Source organism: Ochotona princeps, chromosome 2 (assembly GCF_030435755.1).
Source record: "Ochotona princeps isolate mOchPri1 chromosome 2, mOchPri1.hap1, whole genome shotgun sequence".
NCBI lineage: Eukaryota > Metazoa > Chordata > Mammalia > Lagomorpha > Ochotonidae > Ochotona > Ochotona princeps.
Genome location: NC_080833.1, coordinates 122,440,518 through 122,467,482, shown reverse-complemented (window position 1 = coordinate 122,467,482; position 26,965 = coordinate 122,440,518). Strand labels below are relative to the sequence as shown.

General features: G+C 42.7%; 1 protein-coding gene and 1 pseudogene across 1 annotated transcript in view; both read left to right on the top strand.

The window, feature by feature from the left end:
* NME7 (NME/NM23 family member 7) overlaps positions 1-26,965 on the top strand; it is a 210,938-nt gene that overhangs the window by 164,091 nt on the left and 19,882 nt on the right. The window lies entirely within an intron of this gene.
* LOC105942048 (hsp90 co-chaperone Cdc37-like 1) lies at positions 14,221-20,077 on the top strand (annotated as a pseudogene).

Sequence of the window (26,965 nt, the reverse complement as noted above, 5' to 3'; positions counted from 1 at the left end):
ACAGCAAACCTGGTGGTCCCTGAAAACAACCCAGTGGTCGGACCCAGTGGGCAGGAAAAAAATGGCTCTCATAGAAGGTCGTCACCCCCTACATAAGGGACAAGCCAGGTCCCAAAACACTGCCTGTATCCGAAGTCGTTAACAGCCCAGCAGCCCGACTCAGAGGTACAAGGAGCCCCGACAGCACCTGGCCAGAGTTTACAAAACTGGTCCCCCAAAAGCTCCCAAAAGTGGAAAATCAGCCCTAGTTAGAGGAGCGCAAATGTGCCGAGCTGCACCCAAAACTCCAAGGGCTGAGAGGGGAACCCTACCTACAACAGTGTATGCATGCAACAACTTAGCATTTGGAAAGATGGGGAATACCTCGTGTGCTCCACATGGAGATGGAGTACCAGGAGCACACATCTGGGCTATGTCGTTGCTGGATGGAGGCAGATGCTAACACGGTCAGGTCAGATGAATTTAGGAACGGCCATGTGGAGGTAGAGAATTCTGGAACTAGCAGGTGAAGGCAAAGTCAGAAACAGGCTGTTGGAGATGAATTCATGAACCAGCGGGCGGATGGAGACAGATTCTGACGGCTGCTAACGAGTCTCCGTGGCACAGATGAAGACAGTTAACACAGATCGCAGTTCTCACGGTTCGGGTCCTGGTGGTGGCCAAAGGCCCTAAGACCACACGGCCAAGTGCCAGGGGAAACCGACCAGTCATGGCACCAAATGTTAGTTATTTAAAACAGTTCAAGTTCTAGTTCATAGTTCATATGATATTACGATATTATTTCGCTCGGCTAATTCCCACAACCTGGTACTTTACCGTGAGCTGAAAACACCAGACCCAACGAGGTATCTTAGGGGGTTTATTCCAGTGGGGCAACAATGGGGTGGAGGTGGTGGAGAGAAAAAGGGAAGGGGAAGGGGGGAAGGGAGGCCGGAAGGAGAAGAGAGAGGACAAATGATAACTTTTCAAAAAATATGTATTTATTTATTTGTAAGTCAGATTTGCAGAAAGAGAAGGAGAGGCAGAGAGAAAGAGAGTTCAAGATATCTTCCATCCACTGATTGACTCCCCAAATGTCCACAGTGGCCAGTGCTGGTCAGGCCAGAGTCAGGAACCATCAGCTTCTTCTAGATCTCCAACTTGAGTGGCAGGAACCCAAGCACCTTGGCCATCTTCTGCTACTTTTTCCATGTATTACAGGAAGCTGGACACGAAACAGTACCTGTATGGGGTGCCAACTTCACAGGTGGCAGTGTTACTCACTACACCTCTATACTGGCCCCAGAAAATAGCAACTTTTAAAGTAATAATATTCAGTGTTAATAAGACTGCAGCATAGTCAGTACCTTAATATTACTAATGAAACTTCTGGGGCTGCCCAGATGGAACACCCTGGGATTTTTCCATGCAATTTTTTACCATTATTCTTCTCAGAATATAACCAAAGGAAGAGGTACAAAAGAGAAAATGATCTGTGCATTTCTTCATGAAAGGAATATCTATGGCTATTAATGTTCAGATATAATAAGCATATCTAAAGGTAGGTCTGAGACTGGTATAGGCAGGTTAAGCCACACCTGCAACTTTGTCATCTCAAATGAGAACGAGTTCCAAATCCCAATTGCTTGGCTTCCCATCCAGCTTCCTGCTATTGAGCCTGGAAAGGCAGCAGACAATGATTCCAGTGCTTGAACCCCTACCGACATGGGAGACCTGGTTAGATTTCTTAGCTCCCATCTTTGTCCCTGCCCAGCCCCAACTGTTGTAGCAGTTTGGAGCGTGGGTGAAAGAAGGTTTGGTTTCTCTCTCGGCTTTAAAATACATAAATCTTTTTTTTTTCCCTGCTGTGAGAAATCTTCCAGGGTCAAAATAGCTTGGTATTCCTAGACAAGTTTCTTATCTCTCTGCGCCTTAGTTTCCAGATTCTACAAAATGAAAGTAATAATAAGAAAACCTGCCATATCAGATAGCATAACAAATAATAAATGCTCAGCACATGACACTAATCACCTTGTCAGTGAAGCACAGTGTCTCTTTGTTCATGTTTATTTCCACATGAGATCATGAGTATTCTTAGGGAAGAGATTATTTTTTGTCCCTCATATGACTTCTCTACAATTGATGATGTTTTGAGGAAAAAAAAGTTTTCTTAAATAAATTATGATACCTAAACTTAGTAGAAAAAGTACGTAATATTGTATCTTTAGTGATGATAACTAAGACATCATATTACTGGTTTATAGCTTTGGGTGTATGTTACAGTCACCTTGGAAAATTTTTAAATGCCAATTTGCAGACCCACCCTCAAAGATTCTAATTAAAAATGAACAAAAAATAGATTTCAAAGATGCCATTACTGAAATTTATTCATGAACATTTGAGAGGCAGTTGCAACATAAGGCTCTGCAATTCTGATTTCTATAGTGTATACAGTTTTTTAATTTCATTTTTAAATAATGATTACATGATTGATCAGAGTGGGAAGGTTCGAGGTTTGGGGGAAATTGGGTGAACTCTTTGCTTCCAAATTTGCTATTTCTTCTTATTGTTCCTGGGGGAAGGGGAGAAACAAAGGGGGAAACCACTCATGACTTTCCACACGTCCCAGTACCCAGGGATGAGGAACAGCCACCTTATATCAACCCAGAGCCTCAATGTGCACATATTCTGAGGGTTCTGTCCAAGTGGTTTGGATAGTTCTGAAATGCTGATTTCACTGATCCAAGGATGATGTCACCCTCCCCATGTCCATTGGCTCCATTCACTGAGATTTTTTGCTGTCATCATTTGTTTTGGGTAGTTGTCCACTTTCTTCTGTTCTCCTTCTTCTGCTACAGCACCAAATGTACAGCCATATTGTCCTTTGGCAACAGAGTCTGTGTCCCCTGCTCTACCTTTTTCATTAAGTGGGACATATTCTTGCAGGCGAGTCTAAGTATCCAGGCCAGGTGTCCCAAGCCCTGCCTAAACCACTACCCCTGGGGCTCACAAACCCAACATCCACCTAGTAGATGGGCCCCAAGACCCAGGCCAAGAGACCTAAGCCCCACCAGATCCCCCATTCCTGAGGCTCATAAACCCAGCACCCACCTAGTAGGTGGGTCTCTGGACCTGGGTCAGGTGATCTGAGCCCCACCATATCCCCCACCCCTGGAGTTCATAAAATAAATACCAACCTAGAAGGTGGTTCCCCGGATCTGGGCCAAGCGACCCAAGCCCTACCAGTTTCCCCATCCCTGGGGCTCAGGAACCCAGCCCCACCACACAGTTGGGCTACCCAAGCCCTATCAGATCTCCCGTCCCTGGAACTCATGAACCCAGCCCCTGCCGGCCAGGGCTGGCATGACTCACGTCAGCTCAGCATCCGAAATCTTATTGTGCAGCATGGCCTAGTCTAGTCTCCCCCCGTTCCAGCTCCTGTTGGCGGGTGCTACAGCCTATCCCAGCCCAGTCTGATTGCTGTCCTAATCCTAATGTAAACTGGCTGGTGTTGCAGCTCAATCTGGCTCCTCCTGTCCCCTGTCCTGGTTCTCAGATCTGCCAGTGGATGCTATGTGCTGGCCCACTGGTCTGTCCCCAGACCTGACCCACATGTATGCCAGTGGACACTATAACTTGGCATGATCTGGGCTGTACCTTGCCTTGCTTCTTGCGCCTACCTGCAGGGTCTGCATCCCAATGAAGAAGTTTCCCAAGCTCTTCCATGGAGTCTCCTCCCAGTGGCAGTTCTCGCTCACACCGGTGGATTGTTGTCCCAGGTTGACTTTTGTCCACCTCCTGTCCTGAGAAGAACAGTGACCTTGCTCAACTGGTCATGCCCATTTTGGTTCTTCTTGGTGGTTGTTGCAGCCCAGCACTACCTGGTCTGTGCCCAGACACAGCTTTCACATAGTTCAGCAGGAGTCAAGACCTAGTTTGGCCTGTTCTACACCCAACCTGGCTCTCACAAGTACCAGTGGGGGCTTGAGTCAAGCTCAATATATCATTCCACAGTCCCAGTGCACACCCGCACCAGTGCAGTCCATAGCTATGTACAGCCAGGCCTGCCACCCTCAATCTTTATTTCACTCTCACCACTGGGAACCCCAACCCAACTAGGGGGTTCCCCCTTAGCTCCCCAACAAGGCCTAAACCCATCCACGGTTCTTGGGTGAGCTAGCAGAGACTGCAGCTCCACAGGGGTGAGCACACATTTCCCTACAGATTCTGCTATCAGACACACTCTCTCACTCTTGTTCTCCCCTCCAAACCACTTTGGTGTCAGTCCCCTACATACATACACATGTCATGGACTTATCAGTGCAAGTCCTTCAGCTGTAATTCCTAACCTGGGCATAAAAACCACAGATCATCTCTCACTATATCTTGGTGATCCCATCATCCCCCTGCAAATCAAGACCCTCTAACTGTGAAGGTGTGCCACCGGGTGGCCTGAGGGGCCTCGCCCAGCATCTTTGGCACCTGTGTTGCCCAGACCCTTCCAGGGGGAGCCACACAGCCAGACTGCAGACAACCAGGCAGTTCAAAAAAGCCTAACCTCCATGATGGATGGTCCAGGAGGCCCGCTGAGCTTCCCTCCCTACAGGGAGCCAGTGTGCTCAGTGTATATTTGTCATATAAAGGTTATTTTCTGACATAGTCACCCAGACTTTATGCAAGTTTCATCAGTTGTCTCAACGAGATATTTTAATAGCAGAACATCCAGATCAGAATCATGCATTGCATTTGGTTTCCTCCCTAGTGTTAGCTTTCATGTCATCACTTTTGAAGATACTAAGCAGAGGTTCTAATTTAATTAATACATTTATTTTCTTTCTTTTTTTTTTTTTAGATTTTTTTTTTTTATTGTTATTGGAAAGCCGGATATACAGAGAGGAGGAGAGACAGAGAGGAAGATCTTCCATCCGATGATTCACTCCCCAAGTGAGCCGCAACGGGCTGGTATGTGCCAATCCGATGCCGGGAACCAGGAACCTCTTCTGGGTCTCCCACGCGGGTGCAGGGTCCCAAAGCTTTGGGCCGTCCTCTACTGCTTTCCCAGGCCACAAGCAGGGAGCTGGATGGGAAGTGGAGCTGCCGGGACTAGAACCGGCGCCCATATGGGATCCCGGTGTGTTCAAGGCGAGGACTTTAGCTGCTAGGCCATGCCGCCGGGCCCAATCCATTTATTTTCTTTGCTTATCACAAACTTTTGAGGGAAGCCTGACAGGGTCCTAACAAATGAATTTTGCTGTGGGGCATCTGTAGGACATACAGTACGTGAGTTGTTCGCTCCCTGTTGTCCAGGAAAGTGAATGCCTTTTTGTTTGGATGACTGATTCTCTGCTCCACTCCATGTTAGTCTACATCTCACAGTGTCACTGGTGACCCCTCCAAAGGTCACTTCTGTCATCTCCTTCTTTGTGAAGGAGAATGAACTCCAACTTCATTGGAAAAACAAACAAGCAAACTCGACCTTTCTACTTTTCGATTTGCTTCTGTAGTTTGTTCCTAGGGTCCTTTCTGGGGGAGGGGGTTGTCTTAACAGGAACAACAAACACTGTGTATACACTGAAATTGAAATTTTCAAAGTTGCTGAATAGATTATGATAGAAAATTCAAGAGTGTTTGGGTTTTGAAATCTGTAATGAAAGTGATAGGTTGGTCATTCCCTCTGACTTTTACATTATTTAAAAATTAAATATTTGTGGCTGTCACAGAAGCCTGGTGGTTAAAGTCCTTACATTGCATGCACTGGGATCCCATATGGGGGCCAGTTATTGTCCTAGCTGCTTCATTTCCCATCCAGTTCCCTGCTTATTGCCTGGGAAAGCAGTCGAGGGCGGCCCAAAGCCTTAGCACCTTGCACCCACGTGGGAGACTCAGAGGAGGCTCCTGGCTTTGGATCAGCTTAGCTCAGGCTGTTGCGGCCACTTGGGGAGCGAACCAGCAGACAGAAGATCATTCTCTCCATATCTCCTTCTCTCTGTAAATCTGCCTTTCCAACAAAAATAAATAAATCTTTTAAAATATTAAAAATTCTGCACTGGGGCACTGGTGTAAACAGTGTAACTGTGCTGCCCTCATGAAACTCACCTTACAGGAAACAGTAATTAGAGTAATTATGTGGAAAAAGGATGAAAATACAGATCTTTCTTCTGTTTTCCTTTTCTGAACATTCTATAAACTTGATTATATCCCTTGGTGATGCAAAAATCAAACTTTGAAAAGCATTTAAAATATTTTACTGTATGTAGAAACAATCAAAGCAAACACAAATTCTGATACATAATTATTTCTTTATGGACTCCTGTTACACCCTGTATTAAAAAAAAAAAAAAGAATCTTAGATTAACCAGAAATAACGTACATGTAGGGCGACAAAGTGGTGAAAGAAGCACAGATTTCTTGGCTGGAGTTAACACAAACCTCTCACATACTGACCCTGATCATTTATCTTTGGTTTTAGTTTCTATCTTGAAGGAAGACGACCTGTGATTTTTACGAGCGCATTGTCAAAGTGGGAACAACTTGTACAAGTCAAGAGCAAACAACATTCTCTTGGAGGTTTAAAAATAGTTTAGTCAGCCCGAGCTTTGAGTATGAAGTGGGAAATGGCAAGGGATGAGTTTTGAAAGTCAGCAGGGACCTCTAAAGTCATATTAAGACATCTGAACTTTATCCAGAGGCATTAAGTATCCAAATAAATGTTTTACACAGGGCGTAGCTTAATCATGTCTATGTTACAGAGATCACTTTGGCTAAGGAGCACAGATCAAAGGAGACTTGACAAAGAACAGAGGCATGCCTGGAAGAAGAGAGACCAAGTAGAGGATTGTGGAAGTAATTCAGGAGAAAATGTTGGTAGCAACAATGAATACAGAGTAGGAATAACCAGGCTAAGCAAACAAAACTAAAAAAGATAATTAGGGAATAAAAACTGATAGCCTGGAGGTTGATGTCATAGTGTGGTAGGTTAAGCTTCAGCCTGCAGCCCCAGCATCCCATATGGATGCCAGGTAAAGTTTCAGCTGTTACACTTCCAATCTAGTACTCTGCTAGTGTGTCTGGGAAAGCAGTAGAGAATGCCCCAAACCCAAGGGCCCCTGCACCCACTTGGGAGACTCAAAGGAGCTTCTGGCTCCTGGCTTCAGACCAGCCCACGTACCTCTGGTGTTGCAGCCCTTGGGGGCATGAACCAGTGGATGAGCTTTTTCTGTGTGTCTCCTCTCTATCTTTAAATTTACCTTTCCAATAAAAAGAAGTCCTTAAAAACAAAGCAAAACCTGGTTGCCTGAGAGATGAGCTGAAAGTCACTGAGGTCAACCCCGTCCCTGTCCCCTGGTGAAGATGTAATATAGGGACTCTGTTGACCTAGATCAAAAATTCCTGAAAACCAGCCTTTGCTTCAATTTCATGGCAAAACCTAACCAAATCTCACATCAAGCTCTTTATAATTTTTATGTAAGCTACTTGGTGTGTTCGCATTGATGGAAACTTATTATTCCATTATGTACTGGGTGACGTCCCATTTCCCTTGGAGTGTTATATAATAAAGTATGTATATCGTAATACCATTCCAAATTCTCTACCATCTGACTGTGATGGTATTAAAGAGGAGATAGTAAAACGAGGTGTGAAACAGCTGCGAACTAAGAGACGACCACAGAATGCGAATTCATGGGTGGAATTTAAGGTTCGATTGATTGGGAGATTACATGAATGGTGATTTTATTGGTTCTCTGAGGAGCAGATTGTACAGTGGTGAGATTTTTTTATGGGTGAGCACGATGAGGAACGATAAGTGAGGATGTTAGCAAGACTGGTAGAAATCATACATAAAGCAAGGCTACGATGGTAGAAGAGACAATCAAACAGAAAGTAGTTGTGCTAGGGAAATGCAGGCAATTCTGAGGCAGAGTTCCCTCCCTGCAGTGATGGGGGAGGAGCTGTTCACAAGCCAGCTGTGCCTGCATTTTTCAGAGGTAGAGGTTTGCATGAAGCTGAGAAGTGTAGGTGTGGCCATGGAACAGAGAGCCAGTGGAGACTAGAGGTCAGTAGCAGTCACTACTAGCGATGCGTGCCTTTCGAGCCACCTAGGATGGAAAGCAGGGTGGAGGAGGACATGATTCTCCAAAGTCTGCAGTCTTCCCGCAGATGGGAGAGAATAAGGCAGAGCTGTGAGCACAAATATTATGAAGAGAGGATCTAGTCAGAGGACGTGAACTTGAAAGAGTCAGCGGCTCATACCTGGGGCAGGGCGTATGTATTCACAGAAGAACTGGGAACAAAGATGGAGCTGTTTCTACTCTCCTTGGCCAGAGAGATGCCTCCCCTGAGGTCTCCAAGGAACTGCTGTCCTTGGCAGACGGACGTCTTGGCTGCATTTCCAGCTAGGAGGCCTCGTGCGCAGCTGCAGGCTTCAAGGAAGGTTACTCCTGAGGTTCCCGAGGCAGTGGGGAGGAACAGAGCTGTGTGAAGGGAGGAAGGAGGAATCTCAGGGCTGTGTGAAAGTTGCGTGATAGGAGAACATAGGTAAATAAGATGGCTTCCATAATTGTAGGGAAGGAATGGTGGGTTGTACAAATAATTAGTTTCCTGGTCACTAATATTAGACAACCTCAAAATCATACCTTTCAAAACTTGGGGGGGCAGGATGCTTCGTATGAGTGAGATGCCTTGGGATGCCCACACCCCGTATCGTGCCTGGATTCCAGTCCCAACCCTGCTTCAGATTCCTCACCCTTCCCAACAAGCACCCTGCAAGACAGCAAATGATTGCTCAAGTGTTGACGTCCCTGCCACCCACATGGGAGACCTAGACTGAGCCCCAGCCTCCCGCTTTGGGCCATACTGCAGCCTGGTTATTGCAGGCATTTAAGGAGTGACCCGGAAGCTGAAATTCTTAAGCCCCAGCCTAGGCTTACTGACTTAGCAACTTAGGAGGTTGTCCCGGGAATCTATGCTTTAATGAGCCTCCCCCAAGTAATTCCACCACCCATGCCTAATACACCTACTCGCCTAATACAACTGTTCCCAGGAAACGATGAATCAAAAAAAAAAAAAAAAAAAGAAGGGTTTTAAACCACATAAACCTGAAGCTCCTTCATAGACGATTTTGCTTCAGTAGGTCTAGAATGGGCTTTCTTTTTCTTTTTTTCAGATTTATTTTTATTGCAAAGTCAGATATACAGAGAGGAGGAGAGACAGGAAGATCTTCTGTCTGTTGATTCACTCCCCAAGTGACTACAATGCCTGGTGCTGTGCCAATCCGAAGCCAGGAGCCAGGACTTCTTCTAGGTCTCCCACACGGGTGCAGGATCTCATGGCTTTGGACCGTCCTCTGCTTTCCCAGGCCACAAGCAGGGAGCCGGATGGGAAGCAGGGTTGCTGGGATTAGAACCAGCACCCATATGGGATCCTGGCATGTTCAAGGTGAGGATTTCAGTCACTAGGCCACCGCGCCGGGCCCAGGTTTCTTTTTGTTGTTTTGTTTTGTTTTTCTTCAATAGGTGATGCAGATGTAGCTAAGTGGGCAAGCTAACATTTTGAAACCACTGTCCTAGTAAGTGGGACCCAGAGGACTCTTTGGAAGTTAGCCTCCGTTCTGCTTTCCATGAAAAACCAGAACCACCTGAGAAGGCCAGCTTAGGGGTTATTTTGCTTTCTGGACAAACTGATAATCAGGCAAGCAGCAGCTAGCCTCTTGCAGAGGATTTAGCTAGAGCCAGCAGTTTCGAGGGTATCCTAGTCTGACTTGGTTCATTGCCTGGATTCCCTGGGGTTTGTGGTGTGGGCACACATAGCCAAGTTCTTCAACCCTGTACCCACCATTTACATTGTGCATTTAGTTTACAGTTGTGAGGACCCATGGGATTTGCCTTTTCTTTACTGGTGGTATAAGGGCCTTGAGGACCTGGGCCTATCAAAGACTTGTATCTCCCATGCCTGTCTAGAACACCACTAACTTCTAGTATCTTGAATATGCATGATACATTAACGTGGTACAGCGGGTTAAGCTGTACTCGGGACACTTGCATCCTACATTAGAGCGTCAGTTCGAGTGCCAGCCTTTCTACTTCCAATCCAGCTCTGTGAGGCAGCAGGTGGTGGTCCAAATACTTGAGATTGTGCCACTGATACACCTAAGAGACCTCAGTGGAGTTCCAGACTGCTGCTGGCTTTGGGCTGTGCCAGCTGTAGCCGTTGTGGCCATTTGGGGAGTGAACTAGTGGGAGAAAGATATCTCTGTGAGTCTCCTCATCTCTCTGTGCCACTTCATGTCTTAAAGAAATGTTACAAAGAAAAAGGAAGAAAATGCGTGGAGGGATGTTCTGTGAGTGGGGGGAGTGCACCCCCAGTCCCTCTCCCTGTTTATAACCAAGTGTCACAATGCCCTGGTGAGACTCATCTTCAGGTGTCACAGCTTGCTCTTTCTTCCACCTACCAGTTGTCAGAAGAGCCCACTGCTGCCAGCATCTTCCTTCATTGCCGACTCTGTGATCAGATAAAACCTGAAGAACATGCATGTGAAAAGCTGAGTGCTTGACATCTTTGCTTTTTGAATCTGTTACAGAACTCTCTGTAGATATCTTCAGAATTCTAAAATGTTAAGAAGCGTTACACTATCAAATTGTAACTCCTTGTGGTCCTTTTGAATCAATGTTAGTTATTTTATCAGATAATGGAACCTTGGACTGAGGAGTAATTTTGTGTTCTTTCCTGTATCCTATCCTAAACGGAGCCCATCTCCCCTTGCTGGATTACCTCCATGGTCTCCCCTAGGTGGTCCTCACAATGCCTTGGTGATAAATGTAACTCTAACATTTCTCTTGTTTCCCACAGAGGAGGATAGTAATAACAGAAATCTACCAATGAAATCTCATAATAATGAATAAGTATTCATGATATCTTTACTACATGGAAATTTCTGTAGATACTAATAATAGTGTAGCAGTCATTAGGACTGAAATGATGTAAAAACTATGTAACATGATTTATCCCATTTCAGGCTTACACTTTAAAAACCATCCCCCATAGACACTGGGAAACAAATCTAGAGTAATTTATCTTAGAAAGATTGGCTAATTAATAACTATGAAAAGATATAAAATACACAGGGAATCAGTCGCAGAACTAAAAGCTTCCTTAAGGTGGCATTTTTTCAGGCATTTTGTCTCATCGCTGTCTTGTGTTGCTTACCCATTCGGGACTGAAAGTGCATTTCTAACAGGTGCCTAGTTGATGCTGTTGATTCAGTATACTACGCATGCAGAACCATTGCCCTAAACCAAGAGACACTGAGCACCTAAACAATAATGAGTCAGGCATTTCTGCCTGTTAATGGTTCTCAGATTTGGGATTTCACATGCCAGGAGCATTTCCAGAAACAAACCAAGCAATAAACAGCAGTCACAGAGCTTATGTTACGGAAAGACACAATGATCAATTTGAAACATTTATCAAATAAAAAAATTAGAAACTATTGTTTCTTGCTATTTATAACCATATTGTTATGGTTATTTAAAAATGTATATGCTTATTTTTACCCAAAAGATCAGGTTTACTGAGAGAAGGAGATAGAGAAAAACCTTCCATCCATTGGTTCACTCCCCAAGTGGCCCCAACCAGTGCTAAACCAATCCAAAGCCAGGAGCTTCTTCTGGTCTACTACATGGGTTCAGGGGCCCAATTTGGGCTGTCCTCTACTGCTTTCCTAGCCATAATCAGGGAGCTGGATGGAAAGTACAGCAGCCAGAACACAACCTGGACCTCATCTGGGATCCCAGAGCATGCAAGGCAAGGACTTTGCCATTAAGCCATCATGCCAGGCCCCATCATTGTGTTTTAATAAGGTATTTAATAGCTAACAATATGTAATCATAGTACAATAGGGGATGCCATGTTGGAGTAGTAAGCTAATCCTGTGCGTGCTATGCCAGCATTCTGTATGGATACCAGTTTGTGTGCCAGCTGCTCCACTTCTGATTTAGTTCTCTGCTTGTGTCTTGGGATGCCAGTGGAGGATGGCTCAAAGCCTTGAGCCCCTTCACCCATGTGGGAGACCCAGAAGAAGCCCTTGGCACCTAGCTTCGGATAGGCTCAGCTCTGGCTATTATGGCCATTGAGGGAGTGAGCGAGTGAACAGAGAATTTCTTTCCCTGTCTCTCCTCTGTTAAAAATCTGCCCATCAAATAAATGGATCTGTTAAAAAAAATCACAATACAGTCAACTATTTCTTCAGTTAAATATGCTCAGAGTTGCACAAAATACACTTCTTTGCAATTACAGGTCAGGGACACTGGGATAGAAATAATCTGGTGGAGGTTTAGGAGAAAACAACTTAATTTTCTGTAGCTAGTTGAAAGCAACACTATTACATGCGTGAAGTCCATTTGTTTTCTATTACCACCAAAAATACTGCCCCATCCCCAAGGTCAACCACTCCTACACGCTCCATTCACAACTGCTGTATTCTAATTTTTCCCATTTTGCCAGGAAACAATGAAATATCACCCTAGACCAACACCATCCGCAGGCTGGTGATCTGGACTCGTTGTGCTAAGTGATTATGGAGTCTTTGCATTGTTACTTTATCCAAACTTGATATGCAAAACATATATCATGGTTCATAGGCCAAAGAGGAATATGAAGTATTTGAGAATGCTTTCGTCCCTAGAGTACTAGTTTTTTAATTATTTTTATTTGTTGATGGTCTTTACATTAGAGTACTAATTTTATCCATGTTAAAGAAAACTATACAACTGAATGAAAAATAAAGAGTAAAAATAATTTCTATTTGTTTGGAAAGATAGTCTTCTTTACAGCTCCTACTAGGCTCAAACACATCCTAGATTGGAATGTTTTAAACAATATTCAGTCAACAATGCTTTATCGGCAAAAATACCATGCTCTACTTTTCTGATGAAAAATTTAAAAAGAAGACTGTTTTCACAATATTAAATCATTCAGCATAAAATAGGAAATTAAAAATTAACTTTTGAAAAAAATATATTTATTTGAAATGTGGAATTACAGAGAGCTAGGGAGAGAGCTCTTCTATTCACTGGTTAACCCTCCACCCCAACCCTCTACCCTAAACTCACCTCACCCCCGTCCGTTGCACTCAGCAGCTGCAGTGGCTGTGGATGAGAGCTTCTTCCAGGTCTCCCACATGGGTACCAGGGGCCAAGCACTTGGGCCATCTTCTGTTAGCTTCCCAGGTGCCTCAGCAGGGAGTGGCATTGGAATGCAGCAGCAGCCTGGACTTCAACTGGTATTCATTTGCCTGTGTTACAGGCTGCTTTGTTCACTGTGCCACAACAGCAGTGCCTGAAAATTTTAAAATACGGGTTATTTATTTATTTATTTATATTAGAAAGGTAAGTTTACAGAGAGAAGAGGCTACAAAGGTAAAGATCTTCCATCTGCTGGTTCACTTCCCCAAGTGCCTCAATGGCCAGACCTAAGCCAATCCAAAAACAGGAGCCAGGAGCTTCTTTCAGATTTCCTGCCAGGGTGCAGGGTCCAAAGACTTTGGGCCATCCTCGATTGCTTTCCCAGGCCACAAGCAGGGAGCAGGATGAGAAGCAGGACTGCCGGAATTAAAACCAGCACCCATATGGAATCTAGCACACACAAGGCAAGGACTTTACACACCAGGCTATCACACTGGGCCCAAGCTTATCTTCTTAATATGTTGCTAAGTTGTATGGTAACTATAACCCAAGTGTGTTTCGATCACATTTTATTTATCAGCTGCTAAGAATGTGCAGTGATTTTTACTAGGTGCCGTTTGGCGAACACAAGTTTATGTACCAGCTTCTGAAGAATCAAGTGACTTTATGGGAAGACTGAAGGAAAAATGCATGGCAGGGTTGGAATTTTAACGTAGACAGTAAAAACACCCCTTATAATTGCAGTATCTCATATAGGGGTTGAAGTCCCAGCTGCTCAACTTCCAGTCCAGCTCCTTGCTAGTGGCCTAGAGGTAGCGAAGGAAGATGGCCCAAGTGTTTCGGTCCCTGCAGGCAAGACTGATGCTTCAGCCTGCCCCATCCCTGGCTCTTGCAGCCATCTGTGGAATGCACCAGCAGATGGAAATCTCATCCTCTCATTCCCTCTCTCAGTGCAACTCTGATTTTCAAATAAGTACATTTAAAATATATGTGCGTGTGTGTGTGTGTAAACTGCAGTGTGAAAGTGAATACCACCAGAAGAGTGTTATGAGTCAGTGAGGACATGTCAGAAACAGGCAACGAATGTGAGTTTGATGCAGAGGAGTACCACTGCGACGGAAAGGCCCGGGGAAACTTCACATGGGAGAAGTCAAAAGGATTCCCAATGAAACTGTCAAATATATGTCAACAACAGGGTGCTCGGCTCTCTGCCCTTGTCTGTACCTGCAATGTCTGGATTCGTGTAAATAGCAGAGTGATGGATTGTGCCTGTCGCTGAAGGGCTGTACTGTTGTAATAATATAGGGGAAGTCAATGGAGGGGAAGAGGGAGAGTGAGGAGGAGGGGAGAGGAAATCCCTGAGCCTAGGGAACTGTGTCATAAAAAAATATTCTGAAAGTGGGGAAAAAAGAAACACTTTGAAGGATAAGGCAGATATTTTATATGCTAAGAGGAAAAGAAGATGGCAAGGTAGTTTTGGCAAACATTGAGTTACTCAAATCTAGGCTCCCATTATTAGAGTAATAGGGGATAAATTTGGAAATTTAAATTAGAGCTGAAAATAGATAGGCGTGGAAGGCTTCATTCTGATAATAATAATGGAATTATGATGGTGGTGATAAAGATATTAAGTATGTGGCCTCTTCCAGGTCTCCCACATGGGTGCAAGGTGCCAAGGTTTGGGGCCGTCCTCGACTGCTTTCCCAGGCCACAAGCAGGAGCCAGATGGGCATTTACAACAGGCACAATGAACCCTACTTAGAATACTATCACCACATTATGCAAAGTCATTCCTATGAAGTAATGCTTGTCTCTATGCTTTAGGACTTTACCAAATCTGGCCTTCCATAGCACTGACATGCTTTAAAATGAATATCATCAGCTCTTGATTTTTAAACAATGTAGAAATTAGGGAATTCAAAGAACCCTGGAAATCCAGGGAAGTACCAACAATCAATGTATGTGATAGTAGGAATATTTGACATTTAGAAGTCCCATACATTTCTTTCAAACCTTTACACGTCAGAACGTGGATTTCAATTTATTCACCAAGACACAAATAATAAATGACAAGTAATTTAATAGCAAGTTGGCTAGCTTACTCTTATATGCTTAAATTTGTAGTTATCTTCTTATAGACCAGGAAAGTATTTATATTTATAGTAGGATCAAATATTTTATACTTTAATGAAAGTGATTAAGAATCATGAAGGCCTTAAAGTCATAAACTAGAAATTAAAATGCTGGCTCTTGCCAAAAATCTGTAACCTAAATTTGATGAGATTATGTTATGGTCAAATTATGATCCTTTAACAATAGAAGGAAACGCATAAGTTAAATATTAACCTATGTGAATTAAATATTTAAATTAACAAATCAGTATGCTTACTAGTGCTGTTATTCCCGATCATCCTGAGCTTGAAAGACTTTCCAGGGTCACATTAGTTCAGAGTCGATTGCACCAATGGGCACTGAGTAAAAGAAAACTGGGATGAGGTTCCAAGCCCATCACATGTATGGTCACATAGCTTGGACGGACCTATCAAGTAAGGGAGGCAAAGTGCTCCTTTTTCCGACAGGGATGTATGTATCTCTTCCCCTGACACCTGTGACAATGCGTGTGCGTGACTAACCATCGATGCTGTCCAGTGCCTGCTTTGCCCTGGCTCTGAAACAGTGAGGAGGAAGGTGTCACCATGCACTCACTGCCCTCTGCTCTCCCACTTTGACCCTGAACTCTTGTCTTAGGTCTGTACACTGCCGCATTTTTGTAGCCAGTGACTAAGCATTTTCTGAGGTAATAAGTAACTCTCAGATGACTGATTAAAACTCCTTAGAGAGGACTTGGGAAGGAGCTTAAAATACTCTGGACCTAATAAAACTTATCCACTTTTTAATTCCTGATATAATATTACTCCAACTTTGGAGTCAGAATGAAGCTTGTTAAACCTACCACTGTCCTCTGTCCGTTGGACAGTTGGGGTAATTACGTTTAATAATTTTTTAAAATCAGAAGAATAGGATAGCAGAAGGAAAATATTAGGCCCATGTTCTTAAGGACAAATTTTGTTGAAAAGGGTTTGAAGATTATGTAAAATGTTCAAAGAATCTTGAAAGCAGCTTAATCTTCAAATACATGATACCCTTACCACCATGTAGGTATTAATAAATTTTGAGCATTTTTCTGCGATTTATTGTGAAAAAATTATAACAACTGCTATTTTCTGCTCCTCTTTAGCCTGAACATTCATTTAACCACAAAGGTGGCAACTAGGCAGTGTCTTAAAAGTGTCTTATCCACAGCGGAGTTGTTAAAGTATAGATGAGATTCAGGTTATTGTGGTTATCATTGTAAAAGCTCTTACTGGATAAATGTTTACTTGATGTAGCTAGAAACTTGCTGCTGTTGTATCTGTGGCTAAGTTTAAAAGATAGTTCTACTGTGAAATTAATTTCATCGGTCCCTTCAAGTCATTTGCTTCATTAGTACTTTTGTGTATGTAGTCACCATGTTAACTGGCTTGTGGGAAGCGCTTCCCATGTGTCATTCAATGTTCTATGTATTTTGAATGCCTTAGCTTATGTCACTCTTACAAGAACCCACCGAACTAAAATGCAATTAGCCCCCATTGATGGAGGACTGACCAAAATGCAGAGGGGCTAGGCAATTTTCCTATACTCCTTCAGCAGGTGTGTAGCAGAATAGAGAACTGAACCTGGAATTTATTTACTTCTCACTCAAAAAGACCTCACTCGTTTTTGTATAATTCTGAACACAATGAGTTCTCTAGAATGATAGCAGGAATAAAAGAACCAAATGTGGGGGAAGATATTATAGAATGTTGAGCTGGAATATTTGGTCTCCCTTATTAAATAGGCTGATTGGATATTGACTTAGAGTTTGTCCTTATTAGTCAATTCTGATAAATGTATGCCCCTCAGTCTTAAATGAAAAATATTCCCATAAAACTATGCTTCAAAACTTTCTCAAGTATCCGTCTGCTGTGTTTTTTTTTTTCTTTTTGTAACTTTCTTTTTTGTTTAAGTGTCCTGCACTGTCAACAGCAAGAGGCCTTGAGGGCAGGTTAGAGCTGCTTGTGTCACAGAGGATCATTCTGACTTCACTGTGCTTCTGTAAAATAGGAAGGAGCACAGTTCATGTGTGTTGAACAACTGGCAATGTGTCGGTGGCTGCTGAACACAAGTACATCTTCCCCTTGTTCCTAGGTCTCTGTACATGCTTCTGTTAATGCATTTGTCAGAGTGTGAAGTACATGTTCGTTTCTGTGCTGTTTTCTCTGCATCACGAGCTCCTTGCGAGAAGGGGACCTGTTCTATCTTTTATCGGGTTATTAATAACTTGATTGAATGTCAACAAGTCATTGTGGAGGGAGTGAGGCAGACAGACAGACAGAGAGCTGCTGTCTCAGAGCCCATTGTGCAGTCCGCAACACACCCCTGGGTTCAATCCCTTGGGAAGATGACATTTCTTAACTTGGATGCTGCTGCCTTGATTTAGCATTGGGAAAGAGGCCACAGGGAATTGAACTGTGTCTGTATTAAAGTATATACCTACGTATGTACCCCCCACCCCGGCTGTGTAACTGTGTAGTTTCACTCTCTGTGCCCCTTTACTCCCAGGCCTGCCATACTTTGATATCTCACCGCACTTTACAGGCTTTGTTTCCAAGCTTTCAAAATTCCATTTGCCTACAGAATTCAAACAACCGTTCTTCCCTGGAAGCTCTTGGCTTCTGCCCTTGCCGCCACCCACCTCCCACCTGCTGCCCTAAGTGGCCTTTGGCCACAACCAAACCTGGCATGGGAGAAGAATGCCAAAGTGAAAACAAATGTGTGAATTAGCCATCTCAATGGATTCTACTGAACCACACTGTAGAAGTCCATTGCACATCTTTGTGTGACCCTTGTAATGATAAATACTGGTCTCCTTGGTATCAGCCTTCCAATTACACGTAGTTTAATCTGCCAGGTAAATGAATAACACTGAAAGTTTAAAACAGCAAAAGTAATGTCTTTGCTTGGAATATCAGTGTACATAACTTTCCGTGCAAAGTTCTCCCCTCTTCTTGTTACCCATTAACTTTTTGGTTACCGTACCGTCACTGCCTCGGAGCTGAGATCTCCTGCTTACTCTTCACAATGCAAAGAAAACTGTAGAACATTACAACAGCGGGATTGTAGCACACAGCTTTGGTCCTTAGTATCAGATCACCACAGTGGTAAATTTCCCAAATATTGCCTTCCAAATAGCTTCATTAAATAATGTATTGTTCTACTAGTTGCATGATTACTTTTCTAGCATAAATCCGAATAGTGACAATGATAGCTTAGACCAAGGCATTTTTAAGGCGTCTTAGTAGGGGTAAAATTACTTTGTTTTGCTTTCTATTATTTTAGCAAATTTTGTTGACAATTATACTTGCATATTTCAGTTTTTTATGTTCAAGTTTGTCTTCTCAATTGAGAAGTATTATTTATGCATTCTGTTAGTTCTTCAGCCATTTTTCGTTTTGATTCTTCTTATGTGAATTTGTTTGTGACCTGTTTGTGTCATTTATTATTATAGGTAGTGGGATAAATGAGAAACAACTCTAATTTCAAAGACTTTAATATGCGTTTGGAAGGATATTCATTGAAATAATTAATTTTGGCACCAGGAAATTATGCTAGGAGGCTGACCCTCACTGGGCATCATGGGGGGGGTTTCCCATGAAGTACCCATTTCTCAGCATGAGAGTCAGATGAGCTTCCTAAAAGATACGAAGTCTGTCCTAGATTATTGGAAAACAGGTTTTAAAAATTGAGTGGAATTCTAGGCAGAGGCTGTGATGTGTATGTTGGGAAACTACATGAATTTTGATTGGCAGGTCACAGTTGTCAGGAAGCACTCTCAACCCCCCACAGTGGCTATGGGGACATGGGATCACGTGGCTACACCAGGGACCATGCAGTCTGCCACAAATCAAGGGTGAGGCCAAGGAAGAAAGTGACTTGGACGTGTCCCTGTTTCCACTGCTGCCTTCAGCTGCCGGGCAGTGGCACCCAGGTGTATAGCCATGGGCATGAACTAGCTGGCCAGGAGCAAATGGAGTGTGTGAAGAGCTGTGTGGCGTACGAATGGAATCTTGCTGAAACTCTGCAGAAACTGGGCGATGTAGCGCCGTGTAACTCTGAGTCCCCAGATCAGGAGCAAGCCACAGGACAGACAGCCGTATCAGAACCACAGCAGCCAGAGGAAGAATGGTGGCAGAAACAAGAGGTTCTTGTGCAAAGAGAAAGGATGTGTTTGTGGAACAGGGATGCCATTAGCAAAGATCTTTTTAATAAGAGTATTATTAATCAAGGTAAAAGAAATAGAAGACAGAGATAACTCAAAATCATTTATGCAGAACTATGAGGAAAAAAAGTCAGACATATTGGTATGTTGAGTCGTTGGGATGATAGATTTGTTTGTCTGACCATCCATACCATATGTGAAGAAACTGCCAACTATCTATTTTATGGTGTTTTCACCTGGAAGCTGAACAGAAAGGGGTTCTAATGGAACAAAGCGCACATCATGCTGTTGTAATGCAGTTTATGATGGAAACGGCCATGAACTGGATCCAAGAAGGCGTTTTCATTTATTCTTCCAGAAAGCCAAAACAACAGAAGGAGGATATTTTGAAGTGTTCAAAAATGAACTTGACATTTTCAAGTCAAGAGTCAGGCTTCAATCACAACGTTTTCAACCTGTGACAGTTCAGAATCGTTCCCCATCCTGCCGTTGGATCTCTAGGTTTACTAGAATCCAGATTGTCTGCAGTATTCCCTCAGTGCAGCGCTCTGCAGTTTTAACCCAAGTGGTACATAAAGAAGATGATGAACCCAAAATGATGGACACTGTATCATTTGGTTAAGACTGCTCAGGCCAAGTGTGTTACATTACAAGAAAGGAAGAAGCTAGCTATTTTCTTGACACTTTTATGGGTGCTGCATTTTATTTTTGTTTAGTTTTTGAAGGGAAGCAAAAAAAAGAGTACTGAAATGTTTTGTAACTTTTTTTTTAATGTGCTGCTAGGTTTTCCATTTTGTTTTCTGAAGAGAGGAGAGGTACCATATGTTGCCGGAAGTCAAACCGGACTTTTCTTTTGGCTACTAAATCTGCCTTTAATCTTAATTGTTCTCAACTTTGCAATCAGAGTATGAAAATGTGCACAAATGCAGTATTTACAAGAACTGGTTGATTCTAGGAGGCATCTGTTACAGACTCTTGTCTAGGGATATGTACATGTCCTATTCTATAAAATGATTAAAGATTAAAAAAATGCATCCTACTGTAAAAAAAAGACCAGGATTTTAATATATTAGTATGAAAACAACATCAAAGAATTACAGATGAACTGGGAACATAGCTGTGACTCAATTCATATAATTTTTTATTGCATATGTAGGATTTTAAAAATTTTTGAATTTTTAGTCCATGGACTAACTACCTGAAATTGTTTGTAAAATGTTTTGAGTCTATTTGTTTTCTTGGGAAAGAAAGATTCATGGCTCTTTACTGAATCTCAAAGTGGTCTACAATCCGACAGTTGTTAAGAATTTTTACAATGAAAAGTTTGAAGTGAACAGCCATACGTTCCCTAGTAAGAATGAAGCAAAGTGTTATCATATCCGTATTTCATATCATAAGAAAGTTTCCAAATAAAACTCCATCAACTCAACAAGTTGAAATTTCCAGGAAAGTTCCCTGAAGCCTAAACAAAGCCGTAAATTTACTCACTGAACATTTCATCGAACCCTCACTATGCCAGACGCTCTGGTGGACACTGAGGAGTGAACAGACTTCCCTGTTCAGGGCTCATGGTCTAATGAGAAAGACAGATATTAATCAGCTTATCACAAAAGGAAACAGCTACAAACACTATTGGTTCTGTGTAGTAAAAGACAGGATGTGACCTAATGCGGAATCACTATGTAGATATGAAATGTAAAGAAAGGCTTACTTGAACAGATTCATGTGATCTGAGATCTGAAGGAGGGAGTGTCAGCTGGGGAAGAAAGTGAGCGATCCCAGGCAGAGAGAACAGCATCATCTCAAGTGCTGATGCAGGGAATATCTTCATGTGTTTCCGGAAAGGCTGACCATGTGCCTGGACTTTTCCATAAAGGAGATGAGAAACTGATTGTTTTAGGTTCAAGAACAACTGCTCCAGTGCTGATGTGCCTCCTGCCTTGGCTACAGTGGGCCATAAAAGAATGAAGTGTTTCTGGGTGTGCCTTAATGGGGCAAAGGTTGAAGAGCCCTGCTCGGAACCCCTTTTCTGCACTAATATTTCATGATTATAGAGTTTAAGAAAAGCTGTAATCCAACCTCCTTGTTTTTAACCTGCAAAGAGCGCATGGCCCAAAGAAGGGGCTCAACTGAAATCACATAGCTCAGAGTAGAATTACTTTCAGCCAGTGATCCTATTTTTCTCTTGTGTTCCATTCTGTCTATATCCCTTATAATTGATATTCAGTATAATTATCAAGATTGCAGGTGCTTTGTCTTTTGTTATAAATAGAAGTGCATTCATTTCTTGGATGACTGGCAAAAATTTATTACTTTAAGTTATCAAGTATCTCTTCGCTAAAACTTAAAGCTTTGAAACTGAGATGGGAACTCCCAAGAGAACAAGACTTCTTATCTTATTCTGACTGAACTGGAAATATTGCAAGGCTGGCATTTCTTTCTGTGAGTCAGTCCAAAGTCTATAACCATGTGGAAGTGATAAGAGAAAGAGAAGTTGACTGAAGTTTAAATAACTTCTATTTAATTCAAACTCGTATTTGAAGGCAAGTTGAAAATTTAAAGCAGAATTTGAATCTTACTTCCTTTCAGCTCATTGAAACTCAAAAAAATGTGAAGGAGGCACAAGAGTATGATGATTCTGGGCACAAGCTGTAAAGTCAGGTCATTTCAGCTCAAATCCCCAGCCTTAGGACCTGCCAACTCTGAGACTTAGGAAAAATTACCTTCCTCACACTTATTTCTGACACTTTGTACAATAGTGTGATTGGCATTTCACAGTAAGAATTAAGTGGGAAAAAATCTATGCAAAGAATAATGATTTAGTGCAGAAGTCAGAGGCTGTGGATTTCAAGAGGGAAGAGATTTAACAATACAGGGCAAATGGCTGGAAGGATGAGGAATCTGTATGACTAGTCATTTTGCCCTCATATTTCCATAATAACTGAGGTCCAGATAGGCAATGGCTCCTGCGGCCATGCCAGCCACAGTGGCTGATACAACTCTCACAGCCACACAGTTGATGAACAAACATCAGAAGGCTCATTCCAGCTACAGCAAACATTCAACACATGATTTGCTTGACAGCACAGCAGTTGTAAGAGCAAGCAAAGGGCCTTTCGAGGCCTGGTAATATGGTGTAGGGGGTTAAGCTGCAGTCTGAGAGGCCTCCATCCATATATACATGCCGATTCAAGTCCTGGTTGCTCCACTTCCTAATCCAGCAACCTGCTAATGTGCCAGAAAAGGCGGCACAAGATGGCTGCAGTATTTACACCCCTGTGAGAAACATGCAAGAAGCTCCTAGCAGATCTTTCTGTCTCTGTCTCTGTAACTGTGGTTTTCAAATAAATAAACAAATAAATCTAAAGGAAGAGAGAAAGAGGTAGAAGAGACAGAGAAGAAAGAAAGAAGATGGCCTTTCTACTCCAAATTTCACATGAGTGCATCTGATTAGTGAAATATAATTTGTGACAAGAGGCCCTAGCTGCAGGAGAATCTGAGAAGTATGTGTTACAGCTTTCTCTCTATCAGCTGGGAGGATGCCAGAGGCAAATGGAATGGAAATCTAGAGCCACAATCTGAGTGTCTGCCGCAAAGAGCTGACATTTAGTAAATGCCCAGTAAGTGCCAATTACACTGGCTTGACTCCTGCTATTAGTAGTAAGAGTACAGAGAGTGCTTAATGTCAACACATGATTTACTTATCATAACTTGCAAAAGGTGCATCCTATTCTATTTGTAGGGACTCACTAAGGATGGAACTTAACTGAAATTCGCATCTAAGTGATGAGCGCTTCCAAGGTGCTAATGAGTAATGATAAATGTCCATGCATTGCCTGAACCGGCTCATACAAGCACTGAATTAGAAGAGTAAGACAATTTGGTCCGCTCCTGTGAAATGCTATGTATCTTGAAGCATTCAAATAATAGCAGCCAGTTCAGTTATGAATTATTTATGCACAGGATGAGTATTCTTTCCTCCAGACATTCCAATCATTTTAAAGTTATTACTTTCTGAATGCTGAGGAGGAAGTATTAGGTTTTGGAATTTTAGGGCTCGAAGAGGCACAGAGATGACTTTGTAGAAAGGATAACGTAGAAGGGGTCTGAAGGAACATTGTAGGCTATGCAGAGCGTGGACAGGGAGGCTGAGAGTGAATGTTCAGACTCCAGTCAATGGGCAACAGTTTATGTTGTTATTCAGGAGGGGTCTACTGAGGGAGAGCCCCTTGCAAAAGGCCCTTTTGCAATGTCTTCTCTCAGCGATTTGGAATGTCCAGGTTGGAGGTGTTTCCCAAGTAATCAACATTCCACCGGCTTTAGATTCTTTCAGCCTACTTCTACCAGGTTTGGGATTTTATGCTGTACTGGCCTAGCAAGTTCAATCAGGCCTTGTGGCCTAATCGTTTCTTTCTTTCTTTAATTTTTTTTCTTTTTTATTTGAAACACTGGTTATCGAGAAAGAAGGAGAGACACACATGCCCACAGAGAGAGTCTTCCATCTGCTGGTTCGCTCCCCACATAGTCACACTGGCCAGGGCTGGGGCAATCCAAAGACAGAAGCCAGGAACTTCTTCCAGATCTCTAGTTGTTTGCAGCGTCCCAAGGCTTTGTGCCGTCCTTCACTGCCTCTCCAGGCCACAAGCAGGGAGCTGGATGGGAAGTGGAGCAACCGGGACATGAATGGTGCCTATACGTAATGCCGGCACAGGCAAATGGAAGATTAGCCTGTCAAGCTACTGGCTCCAGCCCAATAGGTTCTAAAGAGGAAGCAAAAATTGGATTCACAGCTCTATGCTCTCACCATCATTATTTTCGTTTTTGCCTCTTCGATTTTTTCCTACCTATGTCCTTCAGTTTTGATACACAGAATTCCTAATGACAGATGATGTCTTTTCTTCATTTTAGGACGAACAGAGTAGGCCAGTTGAGGAGGGTTTTCGGATTTTCCTGATACAAAGCTTCCTTTCTTCTAAGTACCCTCACTCACCTAAGGATTCTTAGAGTCAACTCCATTTTTACTTAAGAAAATGCAGATTTCATCAGAAATTGCTTGTTAGAATACTACTAGCTTTGCAATTAACTGAATATATATAGAAAGAGAATTCACATTTGAATTGTCTTTTAAAAATCAAAGCATAATGTGATAAGCCTTTGTCCTAACTTAAAATTGGCAGCAAAATCCTCTCTCTGGAACTCTTTATTTTACCTGCCATTTTGCTTGTCAACTAATTAAAATAAGAATATTTCACTATAAAATTTAAAAATGGAATTCAAAAATTGTGGAAAATAGAATTAAAAGATGTTTATTTAAAAATATTTAATCCTTATATAGTTTTCTTAACCATGCTGACTTTCTATTGTAAAGTCAGATATACGGAGAGGAGAGACAGAGAGGAAGATCTTCCTTCCGATGGTTCACTCCCCAAGTGACCACAATGGCCGGTGCTGTGCTGATCCGATGTCAGGAGCCAGGAACCTCCTCCAGGTCTCCCAATCGGGTGCAGAGTCCTAAGGCTTTGGGTCGTCCTGGAGCATTCAAGGCCACCACGCCAGGCCCTCAATAAGTATTTCTTAATGGTTTCTTATCTACTTTAAAATCTAGAGACTACTGAAATTTTATTTTTTCTTTGTACCATCTTTTTTTACAAATTTAGAAATTATATATTACTTTTTAAAGATTTACTTATTTTTATTGGAAAGTCAGATTTACAGACAGGGGAGACAGAGAAGAAGATCTTCCATCTGCTGGTTCACTCCCCAAGTGACTGCAATGGCTGGAGCTGAGCCAATCTGAAGCCAGGAGCCAGGAAGTTCTTCTGGTCTCCCATGCGGCTGCAGGATTCCAAGGCTTTGGACTGTCCTCGACTGTATTCCCAGGCAACAAGCAGGGAGCTGGATGGGAAATGGAGTAGCTGGGGCACAAACTAGCGCCCATATGGGATCCCAGCACATGCAAGGCAAGGATATAACCATTAGGCTATCACACCAGGCCCTATTGCGAATTGTTAATTTTAAGTCAGAGTTATAGAGAAAGAGGATAAACAGAGAGAGAGAGAAAGATCTGTGGGTTGTTGAAGCAGGATCTGATTAGCAATTAAATAACAACAAAAATGTTTTTCACTAGTCAAACTTCTCTCACATTATAGTTGGGTGATGAACTACTGGAATGCCTGGGGATTAAAGATTTGATAATACTCAGTGGCATAATTATGGGAACTATCCATCAAGGTCGCCCTGGAGTGCCCCCCAAAAAAACAAAACAAAACAAAACAACAACAAAGTTAGAATAGATAGACAGAGAACAAGGAAAGCTTAGAACCAGACAGGAAACAGTCAGCGGGGACTCACATATACCTTACTAGGTAGGACACAAACAGAAGTTACTCCTCACTGGGGTAATGGAGATTTCTCTGCACACCCCTCCTAAAACTGTTCTGTGCCTCAACTGTTGACATATGCCTTGTTAAAGTTATAAGCCAGTTTGAACTATCCTAAAATCTGCCAAGTTCAGTAAAAATTATGCTTCAATACAATACACTGCTAAATACAAAAATGAAAATAGACATGAGACAGCTGAATAGTATCCTACAGCCATTTTAAAGTGGATAGAAGCTGGTTGCATATAAACTAAACTTGAAATGTCAATGAAGTAGTCACAGGATGTGGTTAAGAACCTGCATTTTCTAACATATCAGTCAGTCAGTACCATGTCAGTTAACCCCATAATGTTGGAAACTGTTGTTGATGTTATGTTAAGGCTTTTAATTGGTCGAAACGATATTCTGCCAGCTCTGCCTTTAGACCAGAGATGGTCTCCCCAAGAATCTGTTGAATTGATCTGGACAATAAGATGCTGGACTCTATGCTTGCAATAAAAGAAACAAGACTGGATTTGAACTGTAATATTGCAGTAAGGTGGAGCAATCCACCATGGCGGGAGGGCCCGGAGAGGGGATGGGGGAACCTCAGAGCCTATGGAGCGATGTCATAAAATGAAATGCAATTAAAAAAAAGAAATTACCTTCATTAGTTAGTACCACATTAGTTTTGTACCACAAAATATCACTAAATGTTGAAAACAGCATTATAAATTGAGGTAGGATGATTAAAATGCTTCTTTTATTTTTTGTGTGTAAGGACAAGAGAAGGCAGACAGACCAGCAGCTCCCACCCTCAGGCTCATTCCCCAGATACCTGCAGTGACTGGGCTAGGCTGGGAACACAGTGCAGCTCTCCCAGGGGGTGGTGGTGCCTCCCAGGCTCTGCAGGCGGGAGGCTGGAGCTAAGGCCTGGCCCTGAGCGCGGGCACTCCCTTCTGGAACCCAGGCGTCTTCGCTGCCAGGCTATCCATGCCTTCCTGCTCTCAGGTCAGCAGTATTGCTAATTAAACCTCATGTTTGTTTGTTTTTTTTTTTAATTCATTTTGAACTCTCAGCTTTTGGGAATCATCCAAAGACACCTTTTGTAGAGGAAAGATCTAAATTATAGATCTATGACCTATAGGAAA